The following is a 5,137-nucleotide window of genomic DNA, read 5'->3' on the forward strand; positions in this document are numbered from 1 at the left end:
AAAGCAGCGCATTTGAAAAACAGCAATATATTTCAAAATACAGGCCAAAGTCATCGTGGCAAGAGAAAAGAAAACCTGAGTGCAATTTGAAGGGAAACAACTACTRAAACTTGCTAAACTCAAGGTAGTTAGTAAAACAAAAAGTCAAAAGCTCTTCCACTGATGTTACAGGAAAGACAAATTTAAGAAAAAAGAACCTAACGGACATTAAGGAGGAAAAACAGACTTAACAAAATAGCAAAAACATTTCTATGTTTAAAAATTTGCATATGGAGTCTTAAAATAATTATGAGACAATGACTTTTTAAACTCAGTAGCTAACTGAAACAGATGAGAAACTGGAAATATTATAAAATTAAGTCTAGCTAAAACTCTTTTTAAAGATAGATTCTGAGGTGGTATTCCAAAAACAAAAAAAAAACAAAAAAACAAAAAAACAAAAAAAAAAAAAAAAGCAACCATTGGTGAAAGACTTGCAGAATATCAGAAGTGACCAAGCATCAAAACATGGTATTTCACTAAAAATATTTTTTTTTTTTGTCAGACTGGCTTGACTCATCAACAGCTTTTCTGAGAAGCTGCTTTGAAAAGCTTTGTGAGGTGCTGCCAGGCTTCTAATTTGCAAGCTCYATCATTCACAAGGACTAATGTGGCTTGGGAGAAGATTTGCTGGCTCTAAACTCCTTTAGCATCTAACAGAGCCAGGCCTTAAAAAACGGACGGCAACGTGTCATCCACGGCTGGTCCCGCTGCTCCCAGCGCAGAGGGAATAAGCCACAGAGCGGCCTCGCCACAAAAACGTCTCATTTTCGTCATCTGTGCCAGCACCTTTGCAAACACTGAAAACTCACCAAGAAGTTTGTGGGTGAAACTTTGGCTGGAGAATGAAAGACAACTGTTGTGTTCCCTCTTTACCCTATTTCAGCATCCTGCTTGAAAAGTACCCGGCAACATCTTGTTAGATGCCTCTCTGCAGCTTATTTCAAACTAAAATAAATTAGATCCTGATCCAAGGAAAAATCAGGCCTTTGTGATAAAGCATATAGCATTTTTGCTGTGCGAGAATGGTAGGTCCACAGAGGAATTGGGCTTGTAAAGCATGTTGATTATCATGCTGCCACCTCCAGCTCTGGTTTTATTGAACCCCCTTGATGAACCTAGCTGACAAAGTTTATGCACAAGGAAACACAACTCTCAGGGTGCTATTTAAAGTCATTGCCACAGAGAACGGAAAGAGTCTGGGTTGATGGGGATTCTTGCCTAGACAGGGTTCAGGAAATGCTCTTTTGCAGCCAGCCTTAGGCCCTTCATACCTTGGAAATCCAGCAGGCTGTTCTCAGCRAAGGAACAGCACGTATTACGGAAAGACTCCGAGAAAATGTGTCTCCAGAATGACTGAAAATGACCATCTCCATGCACAAAGAAAAGAACATTTGAAGTTATTCATCCCGCATCTTGCCGTTTGGAAAACTGCACTCTCCCGCAGAAACACTTTGATAATGAAAGCAACCCCCTGAAGGAGGAACGTGCCCAGAGATATTGTGCGAGACCTGCAGCTGGGAGGGGATTTTCAGGCTCCAACAACCACCCCGCAGCTGAACCTCCGCAGCAGGTGCTCTGCGCAGAGCGAAACCCACGGCAAACACACGAGGAATGTCCCCCAGGGCAAGACGATTCCTTGGAGCTCCCCGGATAAAACAGGGCACTGAAACCTTAACAGAGCTTCCGTGCAACAGCAGCTCCTGATTACTGTTCCACTTCTGCTCCAGCTAGYTGGGAGGGATGTCTACATGCCCAGGAAAAACAGCGTTCAAAGCTTATACATCAAATGGGAAGGAACGGGAGCTTTGCCTCCCAACACTCATAATTCCAGCTCACAAGCACACTTGTGCACAGGCGATCCGTGTTGCAGCCTTCGTTAGCATCCCAGCGAGCCCATTCTCAGGCRAACACCCTGTGCAGCTCCTTACAGCTCAGTTTGCACTGAAATTACCATCCACAGCTTTAATAATCTAAGGAGCAAGGTATCTTAACAAAAAGACATAAAACCTGAGACCTCTCAATAATCTGCTTGATTTACCAAGCTGTGGGCTCAGGCTATTCTACTGATGTTGAAGAAAGAAGCCCCAGCTGTGCTATCTGTGTTTTATCAGCTCCCTCTCCTCCAACGCACCGTATCACACCACTACAAGTCCACAAAAGAAATACCTAGTCTGTAATTGGTATTTTTGGCAGCCAATAATATAAACACGCAAGGGAACATGTCACGCGTACATGAGATTTAGCAGCAATGTGCAGCTCATTCTGCCTAGCTAAAGGAAGTCTTTCGAAGATCGCTTCCATTTTGCTGGGGAAACCAATGCAAAAGTTGCTTCACCTGATGGCTATTAAAAATGATGTGCATTTCAGACACATGCACAGCACCCACTCCCATAGACAGCTGCAGGGATGTTTTTACTGCATGAATACTTCTATTCTTAGCTTCTTGAAAGCAAAATAAGAGAATGTTCATAACCCCAGTGACAATAATGGCCCAAGCCCGAGTTCAGCCAGTCCTAAATCCTGTCACCAGCAGCGCCCAAAGCCAAATGCTTCAATATGGCCAAGAGACCCTATTTATAGAAAAAGTTACCCTGGGGAAAATGCCCTCACGGGGGTATTATTTGCAGTAGCCAGAGGTTACTCTCTACCTTAGAGCACATGGTTTTGTTGGCTTCTTCTCCAGAATTCCTGCAGATGTTTCTTTCAGGAGCATTTTTATCACCAGATTGTGGTTGTCCTTACTGGCCGGAGCAGGGCCTCTTCCTTCTCGGAGCGCTGGGATCTTTTTTGGCCTAGGTGGCATCCCGGGAAGCTCTCAAAACTGGTTGTGCACCACGTTAAAATATATTCCTATTTTTTCCAAGGAGTTTTCAGATCTCTGCCCCACTCCAGTTCCTACAGCAGGAGGAGCAGGTAGAAGCTCCTGGTTTAAGGATTCTTCATGCTATTCCCCATTCTGTCTTCTCATCAGGTTAATTCACYGAAGTCTAAGAAAACTGGTTATCAAAAATCTCCCTGCAGGCCAGTGTCCAGTGGTGACACAAATCCTGGTGTTCTCCTGAAAATCCTAGCTCAGGACAAACAGAGCACAGCTCGGAGCTGAAGCAGCTCACGTTACTGCAGGAATTTCGCATTTTTTTATGCAAAGTGTAAGCACGAGTTTGAGTTGGATACAATAACTTATTTCCTCTGCCACTTGTCCTCAGTTAAGCGTAAAGAGCTAAAATATTAACACACAATGCACCTAACTGCGATTTCCCAACACTTCTCTGGAAAAATAAACTGCCCATATATAGGAAAAAAAAAAAAAAAAAAGAAACCAAGGGGGCATTACCAAATACTTGACAGGGACAGGCCAACTTATCAGTCACATCTCTGGAAGTCTTAACCTTGGTAGCACCTCGTTCTGAAAGATTTTCCACAGTTTGCCTTGACAGAGCCCCACAAAATTTCACACCCCCAGAACATGAAAAAGATTCTGGGCAGGAAAGAAAAAGGGAAAAGTAATATTTTACTGGAATAGTGCAAGTGCAGATAAGTAAAATTCACACCCTGGTTAAAATTCACAGTAAGCCTGACTGAAATGCAAAATATATTCATAGTCAAAAAGAAAAAAGAAAAAGGCAACAAAATCATCCTTAAGTGTTTTGTYGCACTGATATAATTTTCAGAGTAGCTGAATTTTTGTCTCTAACCACTTTAATTCTCTCACAAATCAAGTGAATTCATGTATTTTTAACAGTTGTTCCACCTAGTCTCCTCACCAAGGGTACCAGTTTTTCATAGTGAAGAAAATCTGAAATAACTGATCCAGGTACATCAGAAATATATATCAGAATAAATACCATAAATAAATGTTCTGCTTTTTAGAATGCAAATAACAGCCTTTCAATAGCTATATGAATAGCTATAGCCCCAACGTGCAGTGTGTTTTGTGTGATGTGCTCAGACTGCTCCTGCAGAGTAAACTGCCCAGATAGAGGTAAAACTTGAAAATGGGGACATGATCCGCCAGCTGCCCGTTCCCTCTTGGGTTCTAGCAGCAGCAACACAAACATAACCTTGTATCGCTGGCTCTGATGAAACTGTTGCCCTCGGCTTTACCTAAAACACCGGAGACCAGGAATCCAGTGCGCGTGCGCTCCCCATTCCCAAAACCCAGCTGCAATAACCAAGGGTCCTTCTTTTGTGCGTTACCCAGATGTTTCCCCCGAGCGACAAGACCACGCACGGGAGGGTAGCTGCAGTGCTGCCCCTGCGTGCAAAGCGAGGCACGCCAGGCTGCAAGGCCAAGAGCAATGGTCTTGAAAACAACGTTGGAGTCCTGCAAATAGGAACCGCCGGCATCCTCTTTGCATGCGGCCGGCGAAGCAGGCGCGATGGGAGGGAAGAGCAGGCCCATTAAGCTGAACTAGAAAATAAGACGGCGCTAGCCACGATTTTAAATTTTTTGCCTGTTTTGAACATATTATTAAAAACAAGGAAAAGAAAGAAACCCTCTTCCTGGTAGGTGCGAGGTTGGCTCCAGCAGCGCTTCCCGCCTGTGTGAGGGCACCGGAGCCCCGGAGCAGCCCGTGAAGGGGCAGAACGGGCCACGCCGCTCTGTTTGCCGCCCAGAGCGCTCTTGGAAGGGGCGACAACACAGAACTAAGCCCGTCGGACGGATCGACCCCTCTTCACAGGGCGACCCAGGGGCCGATCGTTTGGCAACAAGTTTCGGGATACTGGGGGAGCGGGCAGACCAGGGCATGACGCTGGAAGCGCCTCAGCAGTGCATTTCTCACGGTTTTGTCTTCRTTTTCCCCCCGCTGAGCCCCCCGTTCGCTCCTCGCCCTCAGCGCCCACAAAACGGCCCTTCTGCGGCCACGTTGGTACCCGTGCTCGGGGGGCCGAGCAGGGCCAGGAGACCCCGGCCCCCCCGGGCCGTTACCGCCGGCCCAGCCCCTCCTGCGAGGGTAAAAATCAAAAATCTCCTTTTTTTTCCTCCAGCGCCGCGAGGCTTCCCGGCTGGTGCCCCTCGTCGCGCCGCCCTCCCCACACGGAGCCCCGCGCGGAATGGCGGCCCCCGCCCGGCGCGCGCGCCGCGGGCTCGGCG

This window comes from Nothoprocta perdicaria, unplaced genomic scaffold (genome assembly GCF_003342845.1).
Source record: "Nothoprocta perdicaria isolate Ctin4 unplaced genomic scaffold, notPer1 scaffold_107, whole genome shotgun sequence".
Lineage (NCBI taxonomy): Eukaryota > Metazoa > Chordata > Aves > Tinamiformes > Tinamidae > Nothoprocta > Nothoprocta perdicaria.